This window comes from Heterocephalus glaber, unplaced genomic scaffold, assembly GCF_053883595.1.
Source record: "Heterocephalus glaber isolate CG9 unplaced genomic scaffold, H.glaber_assembly_v1.0 deba00001497, whole genome shotgun sequence".
Lineage (NCBI taxonomy): Eukaryota > Metazoa > Chordata > Mammalia > Rodentia > Bathyergidae > Heterocephalus > Heterocephalus glaber.
Genome location: NW_028258320.1, coordinates 2,424,961 through 2,443,507, shown reverse-complemented (window position 1 = coordinate 2,443,507; position 18,547 = coordinate 2,424,961). Strand labels below are relative to the sequence as shown.

The window sequence follows — 18,547 nt, the reverse complement described above, 5'->3', positions numbered from 1 at the left end:
CAAGTGTAAGGACCTGAGTTCGATCTCCGGTACCCAAAAAAACCCAAACTGTCATTTTCAAAATTTAAATATACAATACAAAAGACCATACAGTGGAAATTAAGTCTGATACCCTCACCCCACGATCATCCAGTTCCTCCTTCTGGAGGCAACCAGTGTTATTATTGGTTCATTAATTTATTCAGCAAATGCTTGTTGAGTGTCTCTTTAATGCCAGGCACAGTGCTAGTGTTTGGGGATGCAAAAATGCAAAAAGAGACCACGGTCTGCCTTTATGGAGCTTCTATTCTAGTAGGGGAGACTAAAAATAATAGTTTTTTGTGTATCTTTTCAGAAATATCATATGTATATATGACACGTTTAATGTTTGTTCTTAAACACAAATGTTACCTACTTGTATGGCATATTGTTTTTGTTATATCTTGGAGACTGATCCATATCAGTATATTAATTCCTGTGGAGTACTCTGCTGTAGTTTCCTTGATACAAACTTATTCCAAAATAAGCTAATTTGCATTATGAGAATTTAATTTTATTAGTTTTATTTGAAGCCTTTAATTTGGCTCATCAGCACCTCATTTCATGAGCACCACCATTACTTAGGCATCTCCTGACCTACAGTAAAACATCCCCATCAAGCCACCTTTGCACTTATGTATCTGGTGGTTTGGTGAAATTCTCTTAGATACTTAGTTGTTTTGTAGCAATAATAATCTTATGCACCTTTGCATTGTTTTCATTGAGTTTTTGTTCTGTCACCCTGGATTACATGTTTGGTTACCTAAGCATTAAAATATACTTTGTTAATTGTTGAAGTAATTGTGTGCCATGTCTTCAGTGATAATTAAATTCCTTTGACATTGCAAAATCACTCAATGAGAGTTGTCAGTTCTTCTAAGACTGGGTAACTGTTTTGCTGCCTGCTTCTCTGTTGTCACTGTTTCTAGGGCCTTCAGTGAATTCTCTACTGTTTACACTTACTTTTTAGGAATCACAAGACTTCTGAAATCAGTTTTACCTTCTGCATTAGCTTGATTATAGCAAGGAGCAAGGGGTGAGTACCCTCACTCTCTGTGACTTCTCCTTCCTAAGTAGTTGAATTAGATTGTAGTGTGACTCGTGTGGTAAGAATTAACCTAACTCAGGTGGAATTGGGGAGGAGGCGCTCAGGCACTTTCCCTTCCATCCTTGAAGTGTATGTTGACCACTTGCCAGGTTATATAATAAGTGTGGTGGCTAGAAAGAATAATTTAAGGTCCATGCCCACAAAGAATTTGTTATCTATTGGGAGAGACAGATTTAAATGGAGATGTTTGTAGTGTACCATAGTAAAAGCTTTGATAGAAATATATAGCTTAGAATTTATATGGCAAGAATACAGAGCTAAGACTTTGAGGCGACATCTTAATACAGTCTCGTGTTCCAGGAAGGCTTCCTGGTGGAGGAGACACCCCAGAGGCTTACAGAATAAGGCCTTGCCTATGGAGGGCTTAGAGGCAGTATATATTTTAGGCAGAGAGATGGCAGGATGTGTCCGGGCAAGTAACCATGCTGATTAAGCTTAATGGTCACCTTGACCGGATTAAGAGGTGATTGGATCCTCGTGCTGTTTGGAGGCGGGCCCAATTGAAGGTGAGTCACTAGGGGTGTGTCTTTGGAAGATATACCTCTCCCTAGCACTCTTTCTGCTGCTCTGCTTCCTGGCCACTGGAAGTGCACAGATTTGCTCTGCTACACCCTCCAGCCACAACATTCCTGTCTTGGAGCCAGGCAACTGGAGACGGAATCTTTCGAAATCTTGATACTGTGAGCCAATCTAAATTTTTCTTTCTTTTTTTTCTCTCTCTCTCTTTCTTGTTGTTGGTATTTATTTTGAGACAGGTTCTTGCTATGTAGCCAAGGCTGGCCTTGAACTTTCGATTGATTCTCCTGCCTCAACTTACTGAGTGTTAAGGATACAGACATGTGTCACTACACCCAGCTACCCCTCCTCTCTTAAGTTGTGGTGTCAGCAGTGGGAAAGCTGACCAGTACAGTAACTGTAACTAGTTTGGAGTTCCTGGGGCAGAATGTGAGAGGCAGGGTTTTCTCAGAGAGGAGGCTGGAGGGGTAAGCAAGGACTAGTTTAAGGAGTTGCACTTACAGGGTTTGATGAACCTGTATGCTAGCCTGTTAATATAATCATTACTATCACTTGTTAAGCACTTAGTAGTATGTGCCAGGAACTACTTTATAGATATTCTGTCATTTAATCCTGTGAGACATTCACAAAAGAAAATATGGAAGTGCAGAGAAGCTGAGTAACTTGTTCAAGAGCCATCTCTTAATGTAGAGAATGGTTCAGAAGTGCAAAGATGTGACAGACTCCAGAGCTTTTAAACGGGAGAATCTTTAGAAAAGTGTTAAGCAGGGGAATAGTGTGATTATATCTTCTGTTTGGATTGATTGTTCTGAAAAGTGGAGATGGAATTGAGGGGGACGAAATAGGAAGCAGGGAAATAGTTGGAAAGCTGTTGAAGTAGTCCATTGAAACCTGAACTAGAAGTTATTAGATAGGCATAGAAGTAATGAATTAGGGGGATATTTAGGAGGTAAAAAAAAATAACTGATTATATATGGCGAGGCCAGGGAGAAGTCAAGGGAGTCTTATAGGTCCTTGGCATGAATCATTGTGTGGCAGTACCATGTAGACCATGTATTAAGATAAACAACATGGGAGACTGTTCTGCCACCAGCCCTGGCCAGGAAGGTTCACTTGAGATTGGAACAGTCTGAAGAAAAGACAGGGAGCCATATGAAGCATGGGGGCAACACTGCAAAGTTCCACTCTTTTGTATATGATATCACACAAAGCCGGTAAGTTGCCAAAAAGTTATATAACAGACCCTAGTTCTGTATTGGGTAGTTGTTTTGAGGTGCCATTGGGGTCATACAGTGGAATCATACTGCAAGTGTATGAACCTATATGTATAAATTTGAAATTCAGAAGAGAGGTCTATGATGAAGGTAGAGATTTGGAAATCACAGTATTAGGTAGTGGTTGGAATCTGGGGATAGCTAAGTAAGCTCTTCTGGAAATTATTCAATGGCAGGTGAAATTTGAAGGATAGATAAGTAAACTCACCTGAAAGGCATAACCCTATGGCAGAGATGGCGAACCTTTTAGAACTTTCAATGATAAATAGCCAGGTGCAAGTGTGCCATAGGTTTGCTACAGCTGCCCTAGGGAATGGAACTCTTAAAGATACAGAAGTGAAGGAAGAGACCATGAGTTGGGCTGGGTGGCACATTCCCGTAGTCCCATGACTGAGAGGCTGAGGCCAGGAGGATTGCAAGTTTGAGGCCAGCCTGGATAACTTAGTGACTTAATGAGATCCTGTTTCAAAATAAGAAAATTTAAAAAGGGGGCTATAGCTTAGAGTAAAGGCTCTTGGTTGAATCCTGGTACTGCATGCATGTGCACACATACAAAGTGAAAGAGACGGACCAGGAACCAGGAGAGGGAGTTTCACAGGCCCAGGAGTAGTTTCAAGAGTTTGTTTATGTTTTACACTGTTGTCTTGCACAGACACTGTGCCAGATAAGGACAGAAGAGGGACATGGGCATTCCAAGTAAGTCACAGGTTGCCTTGGTGAGAGAGGTTTCATTGGAATGGTAAGCTTATTGGGAGATTCCAGGAATTGAACTGGAGGTTGGAAAGGGGAGGCCAGGACTATAGATAATATGAATAAAAACTAATAAATGTGGGCTGGCATGTGGCTCAGTGGTAAAATACTTGTCTGGTGTGTGTGCAGTCCTGGGTTAGATGCACAGCACTACAAAACAACACAAATGATAAAAAGCTAAAAAAGGAATTAAAAAGTATGTATGGACCACAGAGCTGCAAAGGAAGTTATAAACTGTACATGCTCTCAATCTTTTTTTTTTTTTTTTTTTTGGTACCAGGGATCAAAATCAGGACCTTGGACTTGGGAGACAGGCAGTGGAACCACTGAGCTAAATCCCTGGCCCTCTGCATACTCTCTAAAATCTTTTTTTTTTTTTTTTTTTAAATTTTATTGGTACATTTTAGGTATACAATATAATGACATTCATCATTGGAAATTTGCACCTTTACATAATCTCTCTTGGTTCTTATTTTTTCCTCCTGCCCCTACCCTCCCTTCAACCCCTCCATCCCTCCCTATTTATAATGACTTTGTTTCCATTTTTTCATTTTCTCATATTAATTCCATTCCCTTCTTTGCTTTCCCCTACCCCTACCAATTCCCCATCCCCTTCTCCTTCCTCTTTGCCCCTTTTCTTCCTATTTCACATTATCTGTTATACCTTTTAGTCCTTATTTATACTTTCAATTTCTGACACTAGAGAAACTATTGGGTATTTACACGTGTGTCCTATTTATTTCACTTAAGAGTATGGCCTCAGTGTACATCCATTTAGCTATAAATGTCTCCAATTTTTCATTTTTTATGGCTGAGTAGTACTCAATGTTATAAAAAAAACCCCACTTTAGCCTCCAGTTGATGGGCATTTGGGCTGTTTCCAAGTTTTAAGTGTTACAAACTGTGCTGCTATGAACATGGGTGCACATATATCATTGTGGTATGATTCTTTTAATTCTTTGGGGAAGATACCCAGCAGGGGAATAGCTACATCAAATGGGACTTCCAGTCCTAGTTCTTTGAGGAATCTCCAAACTGATTTCCACAGTGGTCTCACCAGTTTACACTCCCACCAGCAGTGGAGCAGTGTTCCTCTTTCCCCAGAGCCCCACCAGCATTTGTTATTGATTTCATGATAGCAGCCATTCTTTCTGGGGAGAGGTGGAATGTCAGCGTTGTTTTCATTTGCATCTCTCTAATGACCAGTGATGTTGAACATTTTTTCGTGTTTATTTGCTATTTCTACTTCTTTGAGAAATGTCTGTTCATTTCAGATGCCCATTTTTGGACTGGGTCTTTCAATTTGGGAGGTCTGATTTTTTTTTAAGTTCTTTATAGGTTCGAGATAGTAGACCTTTGTCTGAGGAACAGCAGGTGAAAATTTTTTCCCACATTGTGGCTTGTCTCGTCACTCTGTTGGTGATTTCTCCTGCTGTGTAGAAGGTTTTTAGTAAGAAGAGATCCCACTTGATTTTTTGTGCTATTTCACGGGCAACTGAGGTTTTGTTCATAAAATCTTTTCCTACCCCAATGTTTTCAAGAGTTCTACCTAACCTCTGTTGCAGCCAGTTCAACGTTTCTGTTTTAATATTTAGGTCTTTGATCCACGTTGATTTTAGTTTAGTGCGTGGTGAGAGATGTAGGTCTAGTTTTAATCTTTCACAAGTTGAAACCCAATTTTTCCAGCACCATTTATTAAAGAGGCTATCTTTCCTTCAGTGAGGGTGTTTGGCTCCTTTGTCAAAGATGAGGTGGCTGAGTGTGTCTGGTGTTGTTTCTGCATCTTCTAATCTGTTCCACTGGTCCTCAGGTCTGTTTCTTTGCCAGTACCATGCTGTTTTTATCACAGTAGCTTTGTAGTATAGTTTCAAGTTGGGGGTTGTGATACCCCCTGCCATGTCCCTGTTACCTAGAATTGCTTTTGCTATTCTGGGTCTCTTCTTGTTCCAAATGAATTTTTGGATTGTTTTCTCAAGGTCCATGAAGTATGCTGCTGGGATTTCAATTGGGATTGCATTGAATCTATATAGTAGTTTTGGAAGTATGGCCATTTTCACTATGTTGATCCTTCCTACCCAGGAGCAAGGGATGTCTTTCCATTTTCTGATATCATCTTCAATTTCTCTTTTTACAGTGCTATAGTTTTCAGAGAAGAGGTCTTTGATTTCTTTTGTTAGGTTGATTCCTAGGTATTTCTGTTTTTTGGATGCTATTGTGAAAGGAATTGCTTGGCCTATTTCTGTCTCAGTGAGTTTGTGGTTCGTGTAGAGGAAAGCTGTTGATTTTCGTGTGTTGACCTTGTATCCAGCTACTTACTGAATTTGGTTAAGTCTGGAAGATTTTTGGTGGAGTTCTTGGGGTCTTCTGTATAGAGTATCATGTCATCTGCAAATAATGACAATTTGACTTCTTCATTTCCTATTTTTATTCCTTTTATTTCTTTCTCTTGTCTAATTGCCATGGCTAATGTTTGCAAAACTATATTGAATAGGAGTGGTGATAGTGGCCATCCTTGTCTTGTTCCTGATTTTAGTGTGAAGGATTTCAGTTTTTGACCATTTAGTATGATATTGGCTGTTGGTTTTTCTTCTTTTTTATTTTTTTGGTACCGGGGATTGAACTCAGGTCCTTCCGCTTGCGCAGCAGGTGGCAAAACCACTGAGCTAAATCCCCGGCCCTGGCTGTTGGTTTTTCATAGATGGCTTTTATCAGATTGAGGTAGAGACTGTCCATTCCAATTTTTTGTAGAGTTTTTATCATAAATGCATGTTGGATTTTGTCAAATGCTTTTTCTGCATCTATTGAGATGATCATACGGTTTTTGTCCTTGGCCCTATTGATCCAGGGTATTACATTTATTGAATTGCATATGTTGAACCATCCCTGCATCCCTGGGATGAATCCCACTTGGTCAGGGTGTATGATCTTCTTGATGATCTTCTGCATCCTATTTGCCAGTATCTCATTAAGGATTTTTGCATCTGTGTTCATTAGTGAGATTGGCCTATAGTTCTCTTTTTCGGTTGGGTCTTTCTTTGCTTTGGGGATCAAGGTGATGCTTGCTTCCAGGAATGAATTTGGGAGTATTGCTTCCCTTTCAATTTCATTGAAGAGTTTAAAGAGTAGTGGCAGTAGTTCCTCTCTAAATGTCTTGTAGCATTCAGCAGTGAAGCCATCAGGACCCGGGCTTTTCTTAGTCGGTAAGTTTTTAATTACAGTTTCAATTTCATTGATTGATATTGGGTTGTTTAGAATTTTTAGGTCTTCTTCGTTCAACTTTGGTAATTCATATGTATCTAGGAATCTATCCATTTCTTCTGTGTTTTCCATCTTATTGGCATATAGATTCTCGAAGTAGGTATTGATGATCCTCTGGATTTCTGGATTTCTGCTGGGTCTGTTGTAATTTCACCCTTTTCATTCCTAACTGCATGGATTTGGGCCTTTTCTTTCCTTTTTCTGATAAGGTTGGCTAAGGGTTTGTCAATTTTGTTTATTCTTTCGAAGAACCAACTCTTGGCTTCATTGATTTTTGTGTGTGTGTGTGTGTGTGTGTGTGTGTGTGTGTGTCATTCTCTTAGTGTCCATTGCATTGATTTCTTCTCTGATCTTTATAATTTCCTCCCTTGTACTAGCTTTGGGTTTGTCCTGCTCTTCTTTTTCTAGAAGCTTGAGGTTCAGCATCAGGTTGTTTCATTGGGCTCACTCTGTTTTCCTGATATGAGTATTCACTGGTATGAATTTCCCTCATACGACTGCTTTCATTGTGTCCCATGGATTCCGATATGTCATATTGTCATTGTCATTTAATTGAAGGAACTGTGTCATTTCTTCTTTAATTTCCTCTGTGACCCATTGGTTATTCAGAAGTGTGTTGTTCAATTTCCATGTTTTTATGAAATTTTTGCAGTTTCTTTTGCTATTGATCTCCAATTTCATTGCACTATGGTCTGATAATATACAGGAAATAACTTCAATTCCTTTGGACTTACTTAAACATGTTCTATGTGCGAGTATGTGGTCTATTTTGGAGAAGGACCCTTGTGCAGCTGAAAAGAACGTGTATTCTGATTTTGTGGGGTGGAACACTCTGTAAACATCTGTTAAGTTCATTTGTTCAAGAGTTTGATTGAGTTCTAGTATTTTGTTGCTTTTTTTTTTTTGTCTAGGTGATCTATCTATTTGTGACAGTGGGGTGTTGAGGTCCCCCACTACTATTGTATTAGTGCATATATGAGTTTTCATGTCCGTTAGTATTTGTTTTATATAGTTGGGCGGACTAGCATTTGGTGCATATGTATTTATGATTGTGATCTCTTCCTCTTGGATTGTTCCCTTTACAAGTATGTAGTGTCCTTTTTCTCTCTTAATCAGTGTTTGTTTGAAATCCACTTGGTCTGGAAAGGCGATAGCTACTCCTGCTTTTTTTCAGGTTCCTGTCACATGGAGTATTGTTTTCCACTCTTTAACTTTCAGTCTGAGTTTCTTTTTGAATTAAGTGTGTTTCTTGTATGCAGCATATTGTTGGATCTTGCTTCTTGACCCATTCTGCCAATCTATTTCTTTTGATTGGTGATTTGAGGCCATTAACACTGATGGTTATAACTGACATGTATGGGCTTATTGACATCACTTTTTCTTTCTGTTGGATTCTCCCCCTTTGTTTTTAATTTCTTGTCGTGCCTGCTGGATTCATTTTGCTGGGCTTCTTGGGGTTGTGATCCTTGTTGTCTTTTCCTAAGATATTGTCTAAAACTTTTTGGAGTGCCGGTTTGATATTCATGAAGTTCCTAAGGTGCTCTTTGTCATGAAAATATCTTATTTCTCCATCAATTTTGAAAGATAGTTTTGCAGGATACATCAGTCTGGGTTGGAGGCTGTTTTCCTTTAGGGCCTGGAATACATCACTCCAAATTTCTTGCCTTGAGGGTTTGCATTGAAAAGTCTGCTGTGATTCTGATGGGCTTTCTTTTGCATGTGATTTGTTTCTTTTCTCTAACTGCTTGTAGAATTTTGTTCTTCTGTTGGATTTCTGGAATCTTAACAATTACATGCCTATGTGTAGGTTTTTTTTGATCAAGGTTAGTTGGAGTCCTATATGCCTCCCTTATCTGCATGTCAAGTTTTTTTCCCCTGCTTAGAAAGTTTTCTGCCATCACTTCTGTGAACAGTTTTTTTTTTTTTTTTTTTTGTCATCTCTACCCTCTCCTGTTTCTTCATTGACTCCAACCAGTCTTATGTTGTTCTTTGCATCATCAAGTAGCTGCTGGGTTGATTTTTCATGGTCCCTTACAATTTTAAAGCAGTTTTTCTTTTCCTTGTCAGTAATTGCAGTCTTAGCTTCTATATCTGAAATTCTCTCCTCACATTGGCTCTTTCTGTTGCATAGACTTTCAGTGGAGTTTTTAATATCCTGGGAACCTGTTTGCATCTGTTTTGTGGATTCCAGTTGTTTCCTATGTTGGGATTCCATCGTGTTCCTCAGCTCCTCTCTAGATTTATTAATCATGTCTTGCACTATGGGGACAATCTCTACTGTGATCTGAGAAATTATTTCTGATTTCATTTTTTCCAGATCCTCTTTTGTTGTCAGTTCAGGGAGTTCAGGTGGTTGAGTATCAGAGTGTTCCATCTTGTTTCACTTTGGGGTTGCTGTAGGTGATCTGGAAGTTTGGTTCTGAGAATTGTTTGTGTCTTCTCACTTTGACGAGGAGGTGGGTGGGTGGGCTTGCTGCTGGGGCCCCCGTCGCTTACCTCCTCAGTGCTGGGAGCTGTGCTCCTGCAGCCCGGAAGCCTCCTCCTCGGTGCTGGGAGCGGTGGCACTTTGACCTGGAAGCCTCTTCCTCTGTCCATACTGAATATTGAAGAAGACAGATTTGGCCTCAGTCCAATATGTTGAAAGCCTTTGACACTTTGGGGACCTATATACTTAACCTGTGGGAGTTAGAGACAGGTGCTGCCTTTGGAGTTTTCAGGTAGGTCTTATCCTTGAATCAAATTTGCTTTGACTAGTTATCAATGCAATATACATGTTAGAAAGTCATCAAAAAGTGCTAAATTATAATCCTAAATTACACTTTGGCAATAACAGTAACAAAACAACAACAAAAAGATGGTGCCTATTGGTAGATGAAACCTTGAGAAGGAGAATGATGTGTGGTGTGACAGTTACATGTCAGGCAGTGGACTGTTCTTCAGATATTTTATTTTATTGTCATAACCACCCATAGTGGCAGTGGATTATGGCCTTTTTCTCAGTGATGGAGTAGGTATCCCAGCGCCTCATCTGTCCTTACCTCAGGTTCTGCCACTGGACAGCTGTGGCCTTTGACAGATCTTTCAGTTTTCTCATCTGTAAAAAGCCCTGGCTCTAATTTTCATGTTCTTTTCAGCTTTTGGTGAATATTTACTAATGTTGTCCTTTTTTGGGCATGAAAAAAGCAAATAAGTGAATTTCTGCCTTCTCAGTGAATTAATAACTTAATAGTAACTCTGTCAGATTGTTCGGACTAAATAATTTATTTTCCTGTCACAAAGTGAGTACCCATTTTGTATATGGCCTTAAAAGGCTAGTGTAAAATAAATCAAGTAAGTAGGCTTGGTGACAGGCCTTCCATCAGTTGTTACTGACTCTGGGCACATGGCAAAATTGTGTAATAATTTTAAAGTGTGTTATAGGTTAAGTACTAAATATTTTTATTAATTTAGGAAGTACTTTGGCATGTTGCCTTTATAAATTATAGTATTATCATAAATCTTGATTAAGGCAACAAAACATATTTACTATGACCAACTTCACAGCTGGAGTGACATATTTTATAGTGTGTATAATGAGCCACTAGATGATGGTGATTCTCTGTTCACATCTAAAAAATGAGAGTTGGGAAATGAATTCGAAGCTTTAAAGGTCTATTGTGAAAACTAATTTCAAGGAATAGTGTCATGTGGGCAGTGAGTACTTAATTGGAGAAGACGTTTAAAAAGGGAAGTTATAAGTTTTTCAAACCTAATTATTTTGGAAAAGGCTAAAATTAAATGCTAATCTGACAGTTAAAATGTGCTTTATGTATTAGCAAATACTAGTCATTTTAAGATTAACTATTCTCCCAGATCAGAGTCCGTGTATTCTAGGTACACTATAGGCTGCAGATGTAAGAGGAAATGGTGCTGCTACCTTAGAAAAGCCAGCAGTTCCACACCGGCCTTTACCTCTAGGCTGAAAAAGTGAGGAAGCTTTCACCTGCACCTGAAATCAGTGCTCCATTCTTTTAGGGTGATGGTGTTCTATCCAGCCATTCTTCTTCAGCGTCCAATTTGGAAGGGAGGAAGGAGAATATTTCAGCTGGAATTGACTTCAGAGAACTATAAGCTCTTTCTTCTCATTTACAAGCAAGGCTACCAAAAGCCAAAGAGGAGCACTGACTTGCCGATAGGAGAGGCTGGGTTAAGCCTCTTGGCACTGCTACAGGAACATCTGGCAGGGCTCCTTAACTGTGTAGTCCCATGTTTTCTGACCAATTTATATGGAAAGAGAATGCCCTGGAAGTACCTAGAAATAACTGCTGCCATTGAGTAATGCAGATCCCCATGCAGGCTGTCTGCAGGCACAGATGTCAGCCTATTACAGTGGATCCTCAAGTTACGACCGACCATGAACAACTTGGGTTAATTAGGTTAATGGAAGATTCATCTGCCTCTTGTTATCTATAGCATGTACCCAGGTAAACATCCAGATCTCAGCTGTATTAACCTACAACCAACTTGAGTTACAATCAGCCCTTGGAAATCAATCAGGTTCCCACTGTAATTCTCTGTTTGTAAAAGTGGACCTGTTCCTTAATAGGTCTGTTTCCTTGTATAAAAGAATATTCTCTCCTTTCTACTTGTGTTTCTGTCCTTTTCATTATATACTAGTAGTGAATAATGGTGGTAGTTATTGTAGTGATAGTAGTGGTACTTATTGAATGTTTCTTATGTGCCAGCCACCATACTAATTGCTTTACTTTAATTTACCTCATTTAGTTCTACCAACAGTCCTCTGAGGTAACATTTTATTACCTACATTTTACAAGAGAGAGAAAAATGAGGATTAGCAAGAAGTTAAGTATCACAAATTACATAGTAGTGAATGGTGGCACGCCAAGATTTGAATTCAGACAGTGTAATTTTAGATATTCTACTGCCCTTCCTAAGAAAATCTCCATAGTAGTGCTGTCCATCAGAAATACAATGTTAGCTCTAAATACAAGCCATATATGTAATTCAAAAATCTCTAGTAGCTGTCCTGAAGAAAAATGTAAAAATCAGGTGCAATTGATTTATGAAGCCTAATGAATTTTATAAAGCTTAATGTATCTAAAATATTGTTTTAGCATCTCAGTACAATAGAGATATTTTACTTAGTCTGTACTTAGTCTTTGAAATGTGTAGTTAATATTTCTAGCATACTTCAGTTTGGACTAGCCACATTTCAAGTGCTTGGTAGCCACATGTGACAAAGGGCCACTGTTGTGGCCTTCACAGCTTCGAAGAGTCAGTAGAGTTGGTTAAAAGTCGGACAGTATGTTTGATTAGTGAACTAGGGAGAGTGAAACCCTGTGGAAAATTATCAAATGGTGCCATTGAAGGGCAAGAAGGCAGAGTAATCATTCCTGGGGTTGTGTCCTGTCGTGTGTTGTCCCCCCTCCCCCCAACCCTGGGGTTGGAAAGGGTGGAGAAGAGTTTGCTTTCCTTTCCTATTGTCTTGAAGCAGGTAAGGTGTCTTTTTCTTCCAAACGGAGACTGCATTTCTCCAAATTGTTACTCACTGTAGTTGGTTTCTTTTTCTTTTTCTTTTTCTTTTCTTGATACAGGGTCTTGCTTTGTAGTTCAGGCTGGCCCTGAACTCACTGTGTAGCCCAGGCTAGCCTCAAACTCACAGCAATCCTCCTGCTTCTGTCTCCCGAGTGCTGGGATTACAGGCCTGCACCACCTGCCTGGCCAGTTGTTTTCCATAGTGCTGCATTCCTTGAAGCATCTTGGGAATAAATAGGCATTTGTGGGCTGGCCATCACATATTGCAGCATTGTTTCTATGGAAAAGATTTCAGAGTTCTAAGATTTAAAAATACCTTAGTTTTGGAATGTCATCTTTTATTGTAGAGGGTGTGAGGCTGAGGAAGATATAAGTAGTTACTATTTGTCTTATGATCTAGTGAAATTTAGTTGGTATTTAGGGGTCGTGCTTGTTCCCTGCTCTTTCTTCCCTTGTGGCTCTATTGGGTTCTGCTTCTAGTAAGCCTTCATCAGTTGCCGAATATTAGTTGAGAAACAAATATTCATGAATAATTTCTTTCTCGGAATGATTTCTTTCTCGAACAGCCATTGGTTTTTTGGGGGAGGGATAGAGATTGAACCTAGAGCCTGGCACTGAGCTATGGCTTCAGGTCTGTCTGTCTGTCTGTCTGTATCTACCTATCAATACCGGGGATTGAACCCAGGGTCTTCACAATGAGCTACATCCCCAACCCTTTTATTTATTTATTTTTATTTTGAGATAGGGTTGCCCAGGTTTGACTCAAACTTGTCATCTTCCTTCCTTAGTCTCCCAGAGTGCTGGGATTACAGTTGTGCACAACTGTGCCCTCCTTTATTTTTTATTTTTTACTTTGAGATGAGGTCTTGCTAAGTCACTAAGTTGCCCAGACTGGGCTTAGACTCGTGATCCTCCTAATTCAGCTTCCCAGAACATCCATTCTTAAACACTTTCTTCCCATAGGTTTTGCCCATTATAAAAAGCAACACAGGCTTATCCTAACAAATGAACACAGAAGAGTAGAAAGAATAGAAAATCCTATCCTTCCTCTGTTCTGAAAATGTAAACTTGCATACTGTGTAAAAATGGCAGAACAAAAGTTTTCTGTAAGGAACAGGGAAAGGGGATGTTACCAGAACCCCTGCAGTGAGGCCTGGTCTCCTGTGAGCCATGACAGCATAAGGTGAATGAATTAATAAAGACAGGAAATGAGACTTGGAGAAGAAGCTGAGCTTTGGGCCTGATCAATGCTGCTCTGGGCAGTAAAGACAAAGGCACCCCAAGTTTGCCACACCTTTACTAGGTACATGGAGAGTAATAGATAACTCAGAGCTTCAATAATCCTAGAACAATGAGGAATTTATGCAGATGAAGATCAAGGTCGATAAGGAACTTATGTTGATTAGGAATTTGTCCCTCCCCAGGTGAAACTTTTCTCTTATTACACCAGCAAGGGACCAGGATGTCTTCAGCTAATGCAGTCCTGCCCTGGAATGTCACAGTATTATGAGACTACTGAGGTCTTAGCTGTGAGTAGAGGCAAAAATGGAGTTATGTCTCAACATGCCATAGCCGGCCTGTAAGCAGGAAAACTGGGCCTAATCATAATTTAATTGTGAAATGATTTTTCTCCAAAATTATGTAGAATTGCTTCTGACAGTTTTGTATATTTTTTAATGGAAAGGTAGAGTGATGTGTCTGAGATTTTAAGAGAATACTGACTTACATTTATACTGTGGTTAAGATTTGTTTACATTCCATTGAAAGTATAGAATTGACAACTGAAAAAAACCTCAAGCACTAGAGACTCTGAGGAAGGACACCAAGAAAGACTAAGGTGGTTTTTATAAGTTTAAAAATATTTGAAAAGAAGTGCAAAACATGCAAAGTGTGATAAGGGAATATAACCTTGGTTAGTAAAGTAGAAATTAGAAAACCAAATACTTATTGAATATTGGGAGAAAGGAAACTTTTTAATGAAAATGTTTTATTTAAGTAGCTGAGAGACTTTTCCTCTCTGCAGTACTAGGGATCAAACCCATGGCCTTGTATAGGCTAAGCAGTTGCTTGTCCATTGATCAACATACCCAACCTTTTAAAATTTATTTTTAATTAATTTATTTTCCCAGTACTAGGGATTGAACCAGAATCTTCACACTGAGCTACATCCCTCTTCCTTTTAAAATTTTGAGACAGGGTCTCACTAAGTACCTAAATTGCCCAGGGTAGGGTTGAACTTGGGAATCCTCCTGCCTCAGACTTCTAGAGTGCTGGGATTGCACGTGTGCCACCATACTTGGCTCTTTTAATTTTTTGAGATAAGGTCTTGCTGTTGCTCAGGCTCTCCTGGAATTTGTAATCCTTCTGCTTCAGCCTCCTGAGTAGCTGGGATTATAATCCTACTACGCAACCACACTTGGCTAGTTGAGAGATTTTTAATACAGGAACAAATTTTTATAACTGATTCTTGAGACTGACATGGAGTCTATCTTAGTTACCTTTCTCATTGCTGAGACAAAATACCTGACACCCACAAAGTTAAGGGAGTGAAGGTTTATTTCCACTCACAGTTCGTAGATGTATTAGTCAATATTTGTCTGGTTCCAAGCCAGGATGGCATGGCTGAGTGGCATCACAGAGGCGAAACAGTCCATTGGCAGGGTGGGCAGGAGACAGCAGCAGCAGCAAGCCTCCCTTTCCTTTTTACCTCATCCAGGCTATCAGCCGTTTGGGTGGTGCCACCCATACCCAGAGTGAGCCTTCTCTTTATCCACACCCAGAACTATGCCAAAAGTTTAGTTATCCCACACCTTTAATGCAAGTATCACATCCCCTAATCTGGCATCACATACACATGATCCAGCCACCTTCCAAAAGTCCCACCTATGAGCCCATGAGGCTTTGGGGAGACATCTAGATACAGGCCATAACAGAGTCCCATATTTGTGTCTCCAACCCATGCTCAAATCATTTGACTTCAGTGAAATATTTGTTGGCTTTCTTTGTGCAATACTAGAAGAAAAGCTAGTTGCTGCCCTCCCAGATTTGCATATTTAGCTAATTTTTAAAAGTGCTGTTACGTACAGTTCTGTGTGCATCAGTGTTCACTCATTTCTTATTGCATTGCTTGTCCCTAAAAGTCTGAGGTCATCTATGTACTTAAAATACATACTTTTGATAAATAAATGTCACTTCTCTTAATAATTTCCACTCTTAAATTTTTTTTGAAATGTCATTTATATAAAAGACAAATCCATTCTTATTTTAAAAGAAGGAAACACTTCAGAAATACATTACATTTAAACATACAACTTTCCATTTATTCCCTATCTCCCTCACTCTCACCCTTCCCTGGAGGTTACTCCTGTTAACAGTGTGGTGTGTGAAGTCCTTTTTTTCTGTCTATATTTAATATTTTTATCAAGTTGACAGACATTTGGGTACCTGCTAAGTGCTAGGGTTGTACACCTACATATAGTTACATGTATATACATGTATGTATTTACATAAATAGATCTGTTGTACTATGGCCTGCTTGTATTATTTACTGTCCTTTGGAGCTTAGGTTTAGAACATGCAGATCAATTCCATTCTTATCAATGGCTGCATTATATGGTTGCATTATAATTTATGTTCCACTCACTGTATTGATGAACATTTCATTCCTCCAGCTTTTAAAAACTACTAGCAATATAGTAATAAATAATAACCATATATGTGTATTTTTAGAAACACAGTTGTGGGGCTATAGGAAATTGTATTTAAAATTGTGGTAGAGACTGCTAAAATTACCTCCAAAAAGCTGAACAAGTTTATACTTCCAACAGCATATGACAACATTTCCTACATTCATGACTTAGAATTGTAGAACTTGAAAGACCACAGAGTGTAGCCTGAGTCCCTACTGCCTCTTTTTTTTGGTACCCGGGGTCCAACTCTACCTTGCGCTTAGGAGGCAGGCGGCAGCACCATTGACCTAAATCCCCAGCCCCCTACTGCCTTTTTCAAGGTAGAGACTGAGTCTTATTTAAGGACTTGAAATGATTTGCCCAGATGTTACCCCAGCTGAATGGTGAGTACTTCCCAATTTCTGATCTTTGTTCCCTTAGAGGCATCTTAGCTTAGACCCATTTTACATTGCAAGGTTCCATCAGTGTTTATCTGTTTCTCTCTCTTCTAAGAGTTGTTACTAAAAACAAACTTCTTTTGGGTCTCACATTTTCCTTAGTGCCTCCTGCTCTTGTCATGTTGTCTGCATGGAATATTTTTCATTTAATAACCTTAAAAATCTGCCTTATTCCATTACTTAAAGCCCGCCTTACCCACCAGGTATTTGGGTTATTCGTGGGTATAGTGAAGAGAATGTTGTATGATTGTTTCATCAGCAACAGCTGATTCCACCCTCTTTGCCAAGTACACGAGCTTCTTCATTTATAAACCCTGAGAAGAAAATAGACTACAGGCCTTTGTTACAGCATTTCTGCCAAAAGATAGTTGTTTTTTTTAAAAGTTAAATTCTTTTATTGGTACATTGTAGTTATACAACACAATTACATTTCTCATTGGGAATTGTACCTTTACATAATGCATCTTGGTTCTTATTTTTTCCCCATTCCTAGCCCTCCCTTCACCCCCTCCACCCTTCCCTATTTATAAGGACTTTATTTCCATTTTTTTCATTTCTCATCATTTTTACTTTCCTTTCTTTCCTTTCCCCTGCCCCTCCCACTACCCCTACCCCTTTGGACCTTTTCTTCCTATTTTACATTATTGATTATTCATTCTAATCATTGGTACATTTTAGGTATACAATATAATGACATTCATCTTTGGAAATTTGCACCTTTACATAGTCTCTCTTGGTTCTTATTTTTCACTCTTGCCCAGCCCTCCGTTCAACCCCACCATTCCTCCCTATTTATGAAGATTTTGTTTTTAGTTTTCCATTTTCTTATATTAATCCCATTCCCTTCTATCCTTTCCCCTACCCCTCCCACTTCCTTCCGCTTTGCCCCTTTTCTTCCTATTTCACATTACCTATTATACATTTAGTCCTTATTTACACTTTCAGTTTCTCACACCAGAGAAACTATTCGGTATTTATACATGTGTGTCCTATTTATTTCATTTAAGAGTATTGCCTTAATGTGCATCCACTTAGCTATAAATGTCTCTAATTTCTTATTTTTTATGGCTGAGTAGTACTCCATTTTATAAAAAAACCCACATTTTCTTTATCCAGTCTCCAGTTGATGGGCAGCCAAAAGATAGTTTTGTTTGTCAATGCTTGTCAGGGAAATGAAGTCTAATCTAGTAGCATTTAAAAGTTTTATTAGACACAATTTATTTTCCTCTTAAAAATGACTTTCAGGGTTTTTGCGGGTTTGGGGATCCTAAGCGGTAGCTACGGTTCCCAGAAGGTGCGGGGCAGAGAAGCTCAGCCAGTCCCTGCACCCGGAAGGAAGCTCCCCGCCTCCATCCCACTCCTAGGGCAGAGAAGCTCAGCCGGTCCCAGCACCCAGAAGGAAACTCCCCTGCCACCATCCCAAGCTCCTAGGGCAGAGAAGCTCAGCTGGTCCCAGAACCCAGAAGGAAGCTCCCCCGCTGCCATCCCAAGCTCCTAGGGCAGAGAAGGTGAGCCGCATGGGTGCCAGAAGCACCCCTCCCCCCCTGCCCTGGTGGAAATGAGAAGACACATAAACCTCAAAAACAGACTTCCAGATCACCTATAGCAACCCCAAAGGGAAACGAGATGGAACAATCTGATACTCAATCTCTGAACTGGCAACAAAAGAGGATCTGGGAAAAATGAAATCAGAAATAATTACTCAGATAACAGCAAAGATTTTGCTCATGGTGCAAGACATGATTAATAAATCTAGAGAGGACACAGATAAAAAAATAGAGGATCTGAGGAACACGATGGAATCCCAACATAGGAAACAAATGGAATCCATAAAACAGATACAGATTCCCAAGAGATTAAAAACTCCATCGAAAGTCTGTGCAGCAGAATGAACCAATGTGAGGATAGAATGTCACATATAGAAGATTGCAATTAGTGAGGAGGAAAAGAAAAATTGCTTTA

The 18,547-nt window shown here is 39.4% G+C and overlaps 1 protein-coding gene across 3 annotated transcripts in view; it reads left to right on the top strand.

The window, feature by feature from the left end:
• Nucleotides 1-18,547, top strand: part of Btbd9 (BTB domain containing 9) — a 438,873-nt gene that overhangs the window by 9,861 nt on the left and 410,465 nt on the right. The window contains exon 1 of one of the 3 annotated variants that reach the window (XM_021259886.2): nt 1,638-1,806. The exons of the other annotated variants lie outside the window; for them this stretch is intronic. The gene's annotated coding sequence lies outside the window, so the exon portion shown is untranslated. Of the gene's footprint in view, nt 1-1,637; nt 1,807-18,547 lie in introns of those variants that run through there. 3 annotated transcript variants of the gene reach the window in all.